Source organism: Carya illinoinensis, chromosome 13 (genome assembly GCF_018687715.1).
Source record: "Carya illinoinensis cultivar Pawnee chromosome 13, C.illinoinensisPawnee_v1, whole genome shotgun sequence".
NCBI lineage: Eukaryota > Viridiplantae > Streptophyta > Magnoliopsida > Fagales > Juglandaceae > Carya > Carya illinoinensis.
In genome coordinates, this window is record NC_056764.1 from 19137581 (window position 1) to 19154236 (window position 16656).

Here is a 16656-nt window from a genome sequence, read left to right on the forward strand (position 1 = left end):
CTAAGTATGGGCTTTATGAATGGTTGGTTATGCCATTTGGACTTACAAATGCACCCAGTACTTTCATGAGATTAATGAACCATGTCCTACATGCGTTGACAGGCAAGTTTGTGGTTGTGTACTTTGATGATATCCTAGTGTATAGCAAGGACTTAAATGAGCATATTGAACATTTGAGATATGTGTTTAATGTGTTGAGATGTGAAAAGTTATATGCTACTTTCAAGAAATGTACCTTATGCATGGAGGAAGTTGTTTTTCTTGGTTATGTTGTTAGTACAAAGGGTATTGAAGTGGATGAAGAGATAGTCAAGGCCATTAAGGAGTGGCCAACACCAAAGAGCATCATTGGGGTAAGAAGCTTTCATGGTTTAGCTAGCTTTTATCGGCGTTTTGTTAAAGATTTCAGTACCATTGCTGCACCACTCACTATAGTCATTAAAAAGAATGTTGTGTTTCATTGGGGGGCTAATCAAGAGAATGCATTTGCCAGTATTAAAGAAAGGTTGTGCTCTTCACCCGTGTTAGCATTACCAGATTTTAACAAAGCTTTTGAGATTGAATGTGATGCCTCAGGAATAGGGATTGGAGCCATTTTGATGCAAGATAGGCGGCCGATCACCTTCTTCAGTGAGAAGCTAAGTGGGGCATCCCTGAAGTACCCTACTTATGACAAAGAACTTTATGCTCTTGTTCGTGCATTAGAGACTTGGCAGCACTACTTATGGCCTAGGGAATTTGTGATCCACACCGATCATGAATCGTCGAAGCATCTCAAGGGTCAAGGTAAGTTGAATAAGAGGCATGCTAGATGGATGGAATACATTGAGACCTTTCCATATGTCATTCGTTACAAGCAAAGTAAAGAGAATATTGTTGCTGATGCTTTATCACGGAGGTATGTACTTCTTACTTCTATGAGTCCTAAAATGCTTGGGTTTGAATATGTGAAAGATATGTATGTCAATGATGTTGACTTTTCTGATGTGTATATGGCATGTGATAAGGCGGCATTTGGTAAGTTTTACAAGCATGATGGTTACTTGTTTAAAGAAAATAAACTGTGTACCTAGTTGTTCTATGCGTGAGTTATTGGTGCGTGAGACACATGGCGGGGGATTAATGGGACACTTTGGTGTCAAGAAAACCTTAGACATATTGCATGAACATTTCTTTTGGCCTAAGATGAAAAGAGACATCAATCGCATTTGTAGCAGGTGCATCACATGTAGAAAGGCCAAATCTAAGGTTTTGCCACATGGGTTATATACACCCTTACCCGTTCCTAGTGAGCCATGAGTAGACATATCTATGGACTTTGTTTTGGGGCTGCCTAGGATAAAAAGGGGTAGAGATTCTATTTTTGTGGTTGTGGATAGATTTAGCAAGATGGCACATTTCATTCCATGCCATAAAACAGATGATGCCACAAGCATAGCTGACTTGTTTTTCAGGGAGATAGTGCGACTCCATGGTGTGCCCAAGAGCATTGTTTCTGGTAGGGATGTTAAATTTCTTAACTACTTTTGGAAGGTGTTGTGGGGAAAATTAGGTACTAAATTCTTATTTTCCACTACTTGTCACCCACAAACTGATGGTCAGACTGAAATAGTTAATAGGACTTTAACTCAACTTTTACGCACTGTTGTTCATAAGAATTTAAAGACTTGGGAGGATTGTTTGCCATTTATAGAGTTTGCATATAATAGGATCATGCATACTACTACTTCATACTCTCCTTTTGAAATTGTTTATGGTTTTAATCCACTTACTCCTATAGATTTGATGCCTTTACCTATTGATGGCAGGAGTAGCTTAGATGGACAAAAGAAGGCGGAGTTGGTGAAGTCACTTCATGAGAGGGTACGGCTTCAAATTGCCCAAAAGAATGAACGGGTTGCTTCCCAAGCCAATAAAGGGCGACGGCGTGTCATCTTTGAACCAAGAGATTGGGTTTGGGTTCACATGCGCAAAGAAAGATCAAGGAAGCAATGCAAGGATTGGTGCAATCCACTTGGGATGAAGCTAGGAAGAGCCCAACACTCAAGATGGGCTTGAAGGAAAAAGAACCAGTTTTGATCCACTTGATACAAGCTATGGAAGACATGACTTAAAGATTGGGCCTATTGTTGTTAAGGCTTTCAATTTGTTTAATGGTATTTTATTATTAGTTTAGAAGAAGTGGGCTTGAGGATGCTTGGCCCACATATGTCCTATTTCTTATGGGCTAGGGTTATTTTTGGGAAGGCCTTGTATTTTTGGCCAAGGGTTTATTTGGAAAGTTATAATTTTATGTCTCACTAGGGTTTCAGAAGTTACTATAGCGCGGCGTATGGCACTGTTCACGCTATAGTACCGACGCATTGTTTACTTAGGGTTTTTGGGCATTATCTATTTAAACCACTTGTAACCTGATTTGAGAGGCAGACTATATGGAATTGTCATTGAGAGTTGAGTTATCTCCTCTTTTTCTTCTTGAACTTCTAAACTTATCAAAGGTAAATCATAACCTTTGTGGCGTTCTTCCTTTGTAATCTAGGTTCGTGAGACGGGTTCTAATCATAACCTTTATGGCGTTCTTCCTTTGTAATTTAGGTTCGTGAGACGGGTTCTTCAATGGGTCTAGATTTTGATATAATCTAGGTTCTTTGAACGAGTTCTCATCGGGTCTAGATTCTCCATCCATATACCTGACTTTGGCTTTCTTGGGGTTGTTTTTCCAGTATGTTGTTGGGTCTCAAAGCAAGTCTATTGGGGTTTACATCACTTTGTAAGCCTACTAGTCTTATGCGTGAGTTGCTTGTGCATGGTTGCGGGTTGCTGGGACATTTTGATATAAAGAGGACCTTAGAAGTGTTGCATGACCATTGGTTGGAGTATTATTTCCCATTCATTGAGGTTGCATATAGTTGGAGTGGTCACTTTGGTATAAAGAAGATTTTAGATGTATTGCATGAACACTTTTGGGAGTATGGTTTGCCATTCATTGAGGTTGCATATACTTGGAGTGGTCATTTTGGTGTAAGGAAGACTTTAGTTGTGTTTCATGAACATTTGTGGGAGCATCATTTGCCTTTCATTGACTTATTGCATGAACGTTTGCGGGAGTATCATTTGCTCTTGTTAGAGTTTGCATATAATAGGACCATACATACTACCATTTTTTATTCTTATTTTGAAATCGTATATGGTTTTTATCCACTTACTCCTTTAGTATTGATGTTTTTGCTTGTTGATGACAAGGGTGGCTTCGATAGACATTTTCACATTCTTGAGAAAATTAATGATATTTCATATCAAGTGGATCTTCTAGGCAAGCCCCATATTTGTACTCCTTTTTAATGTTTCTGATATTTTTCCCTTTGATCCAGGTGGAGATTCGAGGTCGAATCCTTTTGAGGAGAGGGGGAATGATGGGTCCCAAGGTGGACCAAGTTGTAAAGATCTTTTGCAAGTTTCAGATGGGGCAATTACAAGATCAAGAGCTAGGAAAATCAAGGAAGTTATGCAAGGATGGATGAAATCCATTTGAGACATGCTTAGCAAGAGCCCAACATTCAAGATGGGCTTGAGAAAATGAGATCCAGTTTTCATCAATGCGATACGCTATGGAAGACATGACTTTGGCCTATTGTTATTGAAGGTCATGGACTTATTTATTTCATTGAAATGTCTTATTTTATTAGTCATAGGAATTAATCTAGAATAAATGGGCTTGGGGGATGTCCAGCCCACATGTCTTATTTTTAATGAACTGGGGTTTTTGGAAAGGCCTTGTATTTTAGCCAAGGGCTTATTTGGAAAATTGTTATTTCATTTAAACTAGGGTTTTAGAAGTTAATGTAGTGTGGCACACTACAATACTCGCGGCAATATTCACTAGGGTTTTAGGGATTTGATGGGAACCAAGGCGGGGCCTACTCTTAAAGATCCTTTGCAAGTTCCAGATGGGCCAATTACAAGATCGAGAGCCAAAAGATCAAAGAAGCAATGCAAGGATTAGTACAAACCACTTGGGAAGAAACTAGCAAGAGCCCAACACTCAAGATGGGCTTGAAAGAAAAAGAACCATCTTTGATCCACTTGATTCAAGCTGTGGAAGACTTGACTTATAAATATGGCCTTTAGATATTAAGGCTTTCAATTTGTTTAAAGGATTTCTATTATTAGTTTTGAATAAGTGGGCTTGAGGATGCTTAACCCACATATGTCTTATTTATTTGAACTAGGGTTTAGAAGTACTGTAGCATGACACTGTTCACGCTACAGTACCCGCAGCTACTGTTCACTAAGGGCATTTTTGAGAGAAAGGGTCTCAAATTTTAGTCTAGGGTTTTATTATGTTTTGGGGAGGGTATTTAAAGGATGTAACCAGCCATTTCAAGGCAGACATTTTATTTCAAATTTTAATTGTGAGCGAGGTTTCTCCTCTTGTTCTTAATTGAACTCTTGAACTTATCAAAAGTAAATCACAACCTTTGTGGCATTCCTCCTCGTAATTTGGATTCTTGAGATGGGATCTCAACGGGTCTAGATTTTGATATAATCTAGGTTCTTGAAACGAGTTCTCAACGGGTCTAAATTCTCCATCCATAGACTTGAGTTTGACATTTTTGGGTGAGTTTTCAAATTGATCATGGGTTCAAGGGATTCTCTTCCCACGGGTTCATCTCATTTGGTATTCAGAGCAAGGTTTCCATTCAGGTCTAATTCTATCTTTTGTTTATTGCATCTTTAATTCTATAGCTTCATTGTTCAAGGGTTCCCCAAAAAAAAAAAAGTGCAAAAATTCATTTTTCCTAGGGCTGCAAAAATTTGCACCATTTAGGGTTGAAATTTCTATGGTTGCATTGGTTCCCTTCTACTTCCTTGTCAATTTTTATGTGTTTGAATTCAATTGTTTGATTATCCCAATTGAATATTTCTATTTTTGGTTGAATTGTTTAGAAAAGAAAAGAAGAGAAAAGAAAAGAAAAATCGTCCAAAAAAAAAAAAAGAATAAGAAGAAAAAAGAAGCGTAGAAAAATCCAAAAAAATTTTCTTGAGCCTTTCATCATAGGGGTTGTGCATCCTTCGTTACAGTCGGTATCTTGTAGTACAGTCACTCTTCCATTCGTATAATTTCTGTGATTCTTGTGTCGTTTCTTTCCTTCCGTGTTTCTCTTGTTCTTGTTTCTTGGATCTAATTGCTAGTTGGGATTAAACAAGGTTGCTTTGTCTTGATTGAGTTCAATTAGTTCTAAAAGAACTTGCGTTTGAAAACTCAAGGTAAAAGGCAAGAGAGTGTGAGATTATTATCCAAAAAAAAAAAAAAAAGCCAACTCAGAGTGAAACATGAGTGAAGTGCCATCATTTGAGTATAAACACGTAAGGGAGCGTGTGAGGTCCTTTCTTTTTCTGCTAACATTTTCTTTTTGCTGCTCATTACAATGTCTCACCGCAGTGGCTCATCACCCAAGGGGGATAGCAGATAACTCATTTGTGTTGCAAGCCATGCAACAACAGTTTGAGCAGATGAACATGCTATTGGGGCAAATGGAGGATAGGATGAATCAACAACAAGCAGAGATTAGAAATTTGCAAGGTGGAAGAAATCAAAGGCGACGTGAGCCTAGGGTTGAAAATGCATATGAGAATGAAAGAGATGATGAGGATGAGGAAGACCTAACATCTGAAATTGGGTTGGGTAGACATAGAGGAGTTAGGCATGAAAAAGGATTGAAGGGGAACCTAGGGGGTCATGATGGTGTCGATAGAGACTTGGGGAGCATCAAAATGACAATACCATCTTTCCAAGGTAGAACTGACCCAGAGGTTTATCTAGAGTGGGAGAAAAAAATAGATTTGGTATTTGATTGTCATAATTACTTTGAGAAGAAGAAAGTAAAGTTGGCAGTAATTGAATTCACTGATTATGCTATTATTTGGTGGGATCAATTAGTGACCACTAGGAGGAGGAATCATGAGAGGCCTATAGAGACATGGGGAGAGTTGAAAGCTCTCATGAGGCAAAGATTTGTACCTAGTCACTACTATAGAGACCTTTATCAAAAGCTCCAAAATCTTACACAAGGGTCTAGGAGTGTGGAGGATTACCATAAGGAGATGAAGGTGGCTATGATTCGGGCTAATGTAGAGGAGGACCGGGAGGCCACCATGGCTAGATTTTTGAGTGGTTTGAATAGAGATATAGCCAATGTGGTTGAATTGCAACATTATGTGGAGATAGAGGATATGGTACACATGGCTATAAAGGTGGAGAGACAATTAAAGAGAAAAGGGACAGCAAGGTACACTTCGGTTTCTAGCACTACTTGGAAATCAAAGTGGGATAGGAATGATCCTGCTGAAGCAAAGAGAAAGATCGAACCACCTAAGGGCAAAGATGAGGGACCTAGTAGCAAAGCCAAGGTAGAATCTCAACCTTCAAGGAATAGAGATATTAAATGCTTTAAGTGTTTGGATTCAGGGCACATTGCTTCTCAATGTCCAAATAGGCGAGTGATGATTATGCGTGATAATGGGGAGGTGATGACTGAGAGTGAGGATGATCATGATGGAGTGCCCGAGTTGGTTGATGCTAGTGATGACGAAGGAGTGATGTACGCTGTGAGTGAGTCTCTTGTTGCTAGGCGTGCTCTCAACACACACATTAAGGTGGATGATGCCGAGCAACAGAGAGAGAACATTTTCCATACTAGATGTCACGTCAACAACAAAGTATGTAGTATGATCATTGATGGAGGGAGTTGTACTAATATGGTTAGCACTACTTTGATTGAGAAATTGAATTTACCAACCTTAAAACACTCTAGACCATACAAATTGCAATGGTTGAATGATTGTGGGGAAGTTAGGGTGGATAGACAGGTGTTAGTTCCTTTTTCAATTGGGAGGTATCAGGATGAGGTGCTTTGTGATGTTGTGCCTATGCATGCTGGCCATATTTTGTTGGTGAGACCGTGGCAGTTTGACAGGAGGGTGACACATGATGGGTTCAAAACCATGTACAGCTTTGTAAAGGAGGGCAAAACAATCAAGTTTGCTCCTTTAACTCCAAGCCAGGTCTATGAGGACCAACTGAAACTGAAAAGTGAGGTTGCTCAGAAAAGAAATAGTGAAAATGAGAGTGATAAAAAAAGAAAGAGTGAAAATGAGAGTGATCAAAAAAGAATGAGTGAAAAAGAGATTGAGCAGAAAAGAAAGAGTGATAGTGAAAATGAGCACAACAAAAAGAGTGAAAAAGAAAATAGAGATGTGGCTGAGAGTAGAGAAAAAAGAATAGAGCCGCGAGAGAAAAAAGAAAGAGAGTCTGCAGAGAGGAAGGGAAAGACAAAAATGAGTTTCTATGCCAGAGAGAGTGAGGTTAAGAGGGCTTTCTTCTCAAATTGCCCTATGATTTTTCTTGTCTATAAAGAGTCTTATCTTACTCTTGATGACACTCACTAGTCTCTTCCAAGTTTGGCTATTTCCTTGTTATGGGATTTTGATGATGTATTTCCAGAGGAAATGCCTAATGAGTTGCCACCCATTAGAGGCATTGAGCATCAGATTGATTTCGTACCTGGAGTTGCTATTTCAAACCGACCAGCCTATAGGAGTAATCCATAGGAGACAAATGAGCTTCAGAGGCAAGTTGAGGACTTGATGAGCAAGGGGTACGTGAGGGAGAGCATGAGCCCATGTACTGCCCATGTGCAGTACCAGTGCTATTAGTGCTAAAGAAGGATGGGACGTGGAGAATGTGTGTTGATTGTAGGGCGGTCAACAATATTACGGTAAAGTATCGGCATCCCATTCCTAGACTAGATGATATGCTTGATGAATTGCATGGCTCATGTATTTTTAGTAAAATTGATCTTAAAAGTGGGTACCACCAAATTAGAATGAAAGAGGGTGATGAATGGAAAACTTCTTTTAAGACTAAGTATGGGCTTTATGAATGGTTGGTCATGCCATTTGGACTTACAAATGCGCCCAGTACTTTCATGAGATTGATGAACCATGTCCTACGCGCATTCATTGACAAGTTTGTGGTTGTGTATTTTGATGATATCCTAGTGTATAGCAAGGACTTAAATGAGCATATTGAGCATTTGAGATATGTGTTTGATGTGTTGAGATGAGAAAAGTTGTATGCTAATTTCAAGAAATTTACCTTTTGCATGGAAAGAGTTTGTTTTTCTTGGATATGTTGTTAGTACAAAAGGTATTGAGGTGGATGAAGAGAAAGTCAAGGCCATCAAGGAGTGGCCAATGCCAAAGAGCATCACTGAGGTAAGAAGCTTTCATGGCCTAGCTAGCTTTTATCGGCATTTTGTTAAAGACTTTAGCACCATTGCTACACCACTCACTAAAATCATTAAAAATAATGTTGGGTTTCATTGGGGGGCTACTCAAGAGAATGCTTTTGCCACCATTCAAGAAAGGTTGTGCTCTGCACCTGTGCTAGCATTACCTGATTTTAACAAAGCTTTTGAAATTGAATGTGATGCCTTTGGTATAGGGATTAGAGCCGTTTTTGTAACAGCCTGCTAGAAATTCAATTGTGGAATTTCTATTGACTTTAGGAACCTCGTGAAGACTCTATAAGCTTTCACGAATCCATTAATCGTATAGGTTTTTGTCTAACTACATAGTTAGTATTATTATTTACTATGGTATCAGAAGTGTGTTTTTGATTATTGGAGATAGTTAGAAGTGTCAAAATGTATTATGGTTTGTGCCATTAGACTCGGAGGGTTATTTAAGGTCTTATGGCGTAATAACATTTTTTCATATTTTTGGACAAAACGTCTGTTCAAAACTGTAGATATTATTGGATAAAAATATCTTAAGCTAATTTTGTAGATATTATTGGATAAAAATATTTTAAGCTAATTTCATGGATATTATTGGGTAAAAATATCTTAAATTGATTTTTGTAGATATTATTAGGTAAGAGAGTCCTACACTTCACTCTCACTCCGGGTAAGAGAGTCCTACACTTAACTCTCACTTCGGGTAAGAGAGTCCTACACTTAACTCTCACTCCAGCCTCATCTCTTCCATATCTCATCCATAAGTATCTCCAGCCACCCCTCCCCATGAAATTATCTTCATTTATACTTTCCATTAAAAGAATATCAAACACTCTCTCTCGGACAACTTTTAGGTGTTCTTTTGTACGCCCATTTCGAAGCTTTTGTAAGTGTTTTATCATAAAGTCTCTTTCATATAAGTTGTTCTTTTTTTATTCTAGTTTATGTGGATATCTTATTTGTCCCATTTGAAAATCATTTGGTCAGTCAAATATTGTGTAAACTATAGAAAGGTCATTCTGGGAGATAAACTGGAGAATATGTTATAGTTTGGACTTTTTGACCAAGCTAATGGATAGATATTGGTCCGAAATTTTTATGGAGTATTATTAACGTGTGTATATGATTATTGGTTGAGGATTTTTCCATGATTAAAGGTTTTGATGAAATATTTTCTTAGATTTAGAAACTTAGAAACTGGAAGAGGAAAAACAGTTTCTGTTTTGAGAAAGTTTAACTCTTTGGTGGTCTAAACCTATTCCAATGACTTTGATAATTTTATTGGAGGATCCTAAGCATCTTATATACATGTTATATTATTATTTTGAAAATATTTGATATTAGTTTCAAAGATATAAAATTTTATGCAAAGAGATATTCAACTAAGCCAAAGTGTGGATGTTCTTGGCTAAATTTATGTTTTGGTTAATTTTTAACCATGTGATCTTGAATTAGAAGCTTATATATGTTTTAGGACATCTTTTTAAACCATGTGATGGTTTGGTTTGAAGATCACATATTTATAGGTCATAGATAGGTTGATTAAAACAAGTTGGAAACAAAAATCAATGGAAATAGCATATGAGAATTTCGGCCCTATGGAGTTTTAATAGTTGTGATTAGTTTTAAATTTTTCTAAATTGATATTTGAGTTAAGGATAAAATTTATATGAGGCATGTAAATTTTGGTGACTTTTGGAGTTAGTATGCAAAATCCTTAAGTTATGGGTAAAACGGTCATTTTACTACATGTAGAGAGTAAAATGAAAATTTTACTCTTTTGAGTTAGTATTTTCCATATTTCAAGTTATTAGTGATTTAGTGCTAACTTTTAGAATCACTAATTACAGTTCCTCGTGATCGCGCTTGAGGTTTTATAGGAAATGCGGAGATCGAGGTAAGTTAGTTTTTAACTTACTAACAGTCTACTGTGTATGTGTGCTAAGTAAAGGAACTACAGTGTATGTATGTATGTTATAATATATGTCATGCCATGCCAAGTCATCACGTAATTGTTTGTTATACAGAATTTATTCTGTCATCAGTTTTTATCTATTACATAATATATTCTGTCATGTATTGCTGTACATTACAAGTACATCATGCTAAGTATGCCATCTATTACATGTATGTCAAGTCATGTAATATTCACTGTTGCAAGTATGTCATGTTAAATATGTTGTCTATTATATGTTATGCCATGTTACGAAATCTTTCTATCTCAAGTTGGTCATGTATTTTAAGTTATGTTCAAGTCACGTTATGTTACGTCAGGGCTTCAGTCATTTCGTATTCCAGTCACGTTTCATCTTGATTACTTATGTATGGGGTCACAGTAATTGTGATGCATACACTACGTGAGACACAGCAATTGTGACATGTAGAATACATGGGGCCACAACAACTGTGGAGTATGTATTTACACGTAGAATACATGGGGCCACAACAACTATGGAGTATGTATTTTTTATGTTAAGTCAAGTTTGTGTAGAATACATGAGGCCACAACAACTGTGGAGTATGTATTTTTCATGTTAAGTCAAGTTTGTGTAGAATACATAGGGCCACAACACTGTGGAGTATGTATTTACACGTAGAATACATGGGGCCACAACAACTGTGGAGTATGTATTTTTCATGTTAAGTCAAGTTTCAGAACAAGTTCATGATAAGTCAAGTTTCATATCACGTTCATGTTAAGTCAAGTTTTAGAACAAGTTCATGATAAGTTAAGTTTCATATCATATTCATGTTAATTCAAGTTCCAGAGCAAGTTCATGCTAAGTCAAGTTTTAGATCAAGTTCATGTCAAGTCAAGTTCAGTTCATGTTTCAATTTAAGTTATGTCAATTATGCTATGTTATACGCCAAGTTATGCTTTAATTACTTATGAATTTGATTATACATTTATACTTTTACTGTCATCCATGCATCATTAGCTTGTGTGGAAGTTTTTTGTTAACTTACTGAGATTTGTAATCAAATCTCACTTTGGTAGTCCCAACTACCATTCCCCCCGAATAGTAGATCTTGTTACAGGACTTGAAGGAGAATCAGGAGCTGATCAACTAGACACAGTTGACTAAGCGACGGTGCGACATCAATGTTAACATAGTAGTTAATATAAATTACTACTTGTACGACGGAGTTACATCTCTAGTACTTTTTGGATCATAACCATTTTGGACTAGTGTTGTGATCTTAGTTATTCAATGGGTCTTTATGTATGAAGTATGTTTTAAGTATTTGTGATATTTTCAATTTGGTGCATAGTATTGCTAAAGAAAAAATTTATCCACTGCGAATATTGCATATTGTTAGATGCATGTTAGGAACATTGCATCTTATATGTCATGAACGGGGGCAAGTAACCTTGTGTTGCATGTCTCGACTCTTCAAATGTCCGTCCGATCCCAAACGGAATTTGGGGGCGTCACAGTTTTGATGCAGGATAAGCGACCCATAGCCTTCTTCAGTGAAAAGTTAAGTGGGGCCTCACTCAAGTACCCTACTTATGACAAAGAACTTTATGCTCTTGTTCATGCATTGGCGACTTGGCAGCACTACCTATGGCCTAGGGAATTTGTGATCCACACCGATCATGAATCATTGAAGCATCTCAAGGGTCAAGGTAAGTTGAATAAAAGGCATGCTCGTTGGATGGAATACATTGAGACATTTCCATATGTCATCCGTTACAAGCAAGGTAAGGAGAACATTGTTGCTGATGCTTTATCTCGAAGGTATGTACTTCTCACTTTTATAAGTGCTAAGATGCTTGGGTTTGAATATGTGAAAGACCTATATGCCGATGACGCTGACTTCTCTAATGTGTACATGGCATGTGATAAGGCAACATTTGGTAAGTTTTACAAGCATGAGGAATACTTGTTTAAAGAATACAAACTTTGTATGCCAAGTTGTTCTATGCGTGAATTACTAGTGCGTGAGGCACATGGTGGGGGATTAATGGGATACTTTGGTGTCAATAAGACTTTGGATATTTTGCATGAACATTTCTTTTGGCCTAAGATGAAGAGAGATGTCACTCGCATTTGTGGCAGGTGCATTACATGTAAGAAGGCCAAATCTAAAGTGTTGCCACATGGGTTGTATACACCCTTACCCGTTCCTAGTGAACCATGGGTCGACATATCTATGGACTTTGCTTTCAGGCTACCTAGGACAAAAAGGGGTAGAGATTCTATTTTTGTGGTTGTGGATAGATTTAGTAAGATGGCACATTTCATTCCATGTCATAAAACAGATGATGCCACAAACATAGCTGACTTGTTTTTCAGGGAGATAGTGCGACTCCATGGTGTTCCCAGGAGTATTGTTTCTGATAGGGATGTTAAATTCCTTAGCTACTTTTGGAAGGTGTTGTGGGGGAAATTGGGTACCAAGCTCTTATTTTCCACTACTTGTCATCCGTAAACTGATAGTCAGACTGAAGTAGTTAATAGGACCTTAACTCAGCTTTTACGCACTGTTGTTCATAAGAATTTAAAAACTTGGGAGGATTGTTTGCCATTCATAGAGTTTGCATATAATAGGACCATGCATACTACTACTTCATATTCTCCTTTTAAAATTGTTTATGGATTCAATCCACTTACCCCTTTAGATTTGATGCCTTTACCGGTTGATGGCAGGAGTAGCTTGGATGGACAATAGCAGGCGGAGTTGGTGAAATCACTCCATGAGGGGGTATGACTTCAAATTGCTCAAAAGAATGAAAGGCTTACTTCCCAAGCCTATAAAGGGCGAAGGCGTGTCATATTTGAACCTAGAGATTGAGTTTGGGTTCACGTGTGTAAAGAAAGATTGCTAGTTCATCGGAGGACTAAGTTGCATCCTCGAGGAGATGGACCTTTCCAAATCCTTGAGAAAAATAATCACAATGCCTATAAAGTGGATCTCCCAGGTGAGTATAATGTATCGGCTACCTTTAATGTTTCTAATCTTTCTCCTTTTGATGTAGGTGAAGATTTGAGGTCAAACCTTTTGAGAAGAGGGGGAATGATGGGAACCAAGGCGGGCCTACTCTTAAAGATCCTTTGCAACTTCCAGATGGGCCAACTACAAGATCGAGAGCTAAGAAGATCAAAGAAGTAATGCAAGGATTAGTACAAACCACTTAAGAAGAAGCTAGCAAGAGCCCAACACTCAAGATGGGCTTGAAAGAAAAAAGAACCATCTTTGATCCACTTGATCCAAGCTGTGGAAGACTTGACTTAGAAATATGGCCTTTAGATATTAACACTTTCAATTTGTTTAAAGGATTTTTATTATTAGTTTTGAATAAGTGGGCTTGAGGATGCTTAATCCACATATGTCTTATTTATTTGAGCTAGGGTTTAGAAGTATTGTAGCATGACACTATTCACGCTACAATACCCGCAGCTACTGTTCACTAAGAGCATTTTTTAGAGAAAGGGTCTCAAATTTTAATCTAGGGTTTTATTATGTTTTGGGGAGGGTATTTAAAGGATGTAACCAGCCATTTCAAGGCAGACATTTTATTTCAAATTTTAATTGTGAGTGAGTTTTCTTCTCTTGTTCTTAATTGAACTCTTGAATTTATCAAAGGTAAATCACAACCTTTGTGGCGTTCCTCCTCGTAATTTAGATTCTTGAGACGGGATCTCAACGGGTCTAGATTTTGATATAATCTAGGTTCTTGAAACGAATTCTCAACGGATCTAAATTCTCCATCCATAGACTTAAGTTTGGCATTCTTAGGTAAGTTTTCAAATTGATTGTGGGTTCAAGGGATTCTCTTCCCGCGGGTTCATATCAGGATTGTTTATTTAAACCACTTTAGCCTCATTTGAGCAAGTTAGACAATATTGAATTTCATGGTTGACTCCTCTTGTTCTTGGTTGATCTTTTGAACTTATCAAAGATAAATCACAACCTTTGTAGTGTTCCTCCATTGTAATTTGTGTTATTGAAACGTGTTCTTCAACGGGTCTAGATTTTAATATAATCTAGGTTCTTGAAACGAGATTTCAATGAGTCTAGATTCTCCATTCATATACTTGAGCTTGGCTTTCTTGAGTTTGTTTTTGCAATCTTGTTGTTGGGTCTCAAAGTGGGTCAATTGTTGTTCACATTAGTCCTTGTCTTCATTTTGTATGCAAAGTTATTGAGATTTTAATATGATAAGATATTGCATGCTAGTGATGATGGCTTTGATAGTGTGTATGGAGTTTGTAAGAAAGTATTATTTGGTAAGTTCTATAGACTAGATTGTACTTATTTAGAGAGAGTAGACTTTATGTGCCTAATAGTTCTATGCGTGAGTTGCTTGTGCTTGGAGTACATGGAGGTGCTTTAATTGGAATTTTGGTGTAAAGAGGACATTAGAAGTGTTGCATGAACATTGGTGGGAGTATTGTTTCCCATTAATTGAGTTTGTATATAGTTGAAGTGGTCACTTTGGTGTAAAGAAGAGTTTAGGTGTAATGCATGAACACTTTTGGGAGTACGGTTTGCCATTCAATGAGGTCACATATAATTGGAGAGGTCATTTTGGTCTAGAAAGATTTTAGATGTGTTTCATGAACGTTTGTGGCAGTATCATTTGCCATTCATTGACGTGTTGTATGAACGCTTGTGGGAATATTATTTGCCATTCATTGTGTGACGCCCCCAAGTCCCCCCATATGGATACAGAGAAATCGAGACGTCCAGATGATAACATCACGAGTCACCACCCTATCGCCAAATGCCAAGTGTGTGTATAAGCAACAAATATGCACTAAGAAACACGCAGCGAATAGCCAAGTCATAAATTAAGTACCAGAATTTTTCTTAGTTTAATACAAAACTGTTCAAAACATACATAATAAAATATTACAAACAACAAATATAGTTTCAAACCAAACTACAAAGCCTAACTCCAACACAGAACTCCGGCGGAGCCGCATCCTCAGGCTCAGCCTCCTCCTCCTCCTCCTTGATATCTGCATCAAAATCTACGGTACCAAAAATGGTGTTGCAGGTAAGTAAGATCCAAATGCCACTACATAAAAACATATTAAAACTCAAACAATATGCATAAAGGAATGCAAATGCACATGACCCGTAAACCACATTTTTCCACGCACGCCAAAAATCCCATTTGGCCCCAAAAACATATTACTTTCCAACTCATGCCAAAAGTCTCATTTGGCCCAAAACCAACTCATATCAATATCCAATTAATCCGAATGCACCATGACCTCCCCTAGGGGTCATTCGCACACCCTGGCTCCTGTGCCACACCGCAAGTAACGACCACGCGTGTGACACCTAAACGAGCGATGTCCAGTTCCGTGCCCCGCACGTTCGTAGCCAAGCATCCTCTAGCCCTCGCCAGCAAAGGGCCACGGAGTCGGTATGAGAGCGTTACCATCCCGCCAGCTCCCGTTGTCATCGAGCGACAACCCAGGGGAAGTCACTCAGTATATTACGCTCCCGAGTAACTAGAGGAGCTCCACCAAGATAATACCCCATCTCGACTTAGGGTTGTGATACACACGCACCCGAAAATCCATTTACACAAATAAAACCAGATTTTCTTAATTAAATAAAATGCACATGTATACTCCATGTAATGCACGCCTCAAGGCATGAATAGCCAACCAATGACAAATCAACAAAACCAATCAACTCTGTCCTTAATCCATCCGACCCCCAAACTCCTCGGACTCAGTTTGGAATCAATCAACCAACAGTCAAATAATTATTGTAAGAGCAAAATATATTTAAATCTAAAAGTAGAGTTTGAAAACTACTTACAGCGCTATAAGGTATTTTTTAAAAGCTCACGATGTTGCAAACGGCAGAGAAAAAGCAACGTAACAGTGCATTTTACACTGTGGCCGTGGGTAGTAAATTACCCACTTTTGAACGGGGACAAACCAAGGCACGAAACTGATAGGTAATGGCCAAGGGATGTTTATGAAACTAATGGAAGTGAGAGTTGGCCGTGGGTGGCGGGTCGGACACTTGAAGCTAATTTCGGCTTTGGAGAGTGAGGGAGAGTGAGAGCTATACACAACTCCGTTGGCCATGAAATTTCTTGGGAAAGGTCATGGTGATGAGAGGAACAAGATGGTGGTGGTGAAACACCATGGGTTGCTATGTACAGTGGCGTACGGTGGTGCAACCGAAACTCTAACTATGGAGACCCATCGGAGAGAAAGAGAGAGTTAGGGGAAAAGAAAGACATGGGGAGGAAGCCCTTGATGTGGTGAATCCATTGGTGGTGCTTGGTGGTTGATTTGGCCGTGTATGGTGGCTCAAAGAGGAGAAAAAGTCTTGAAGACCCATCTGTTTCGAGGAGAAAAGAGAGAGATTGGGTGGC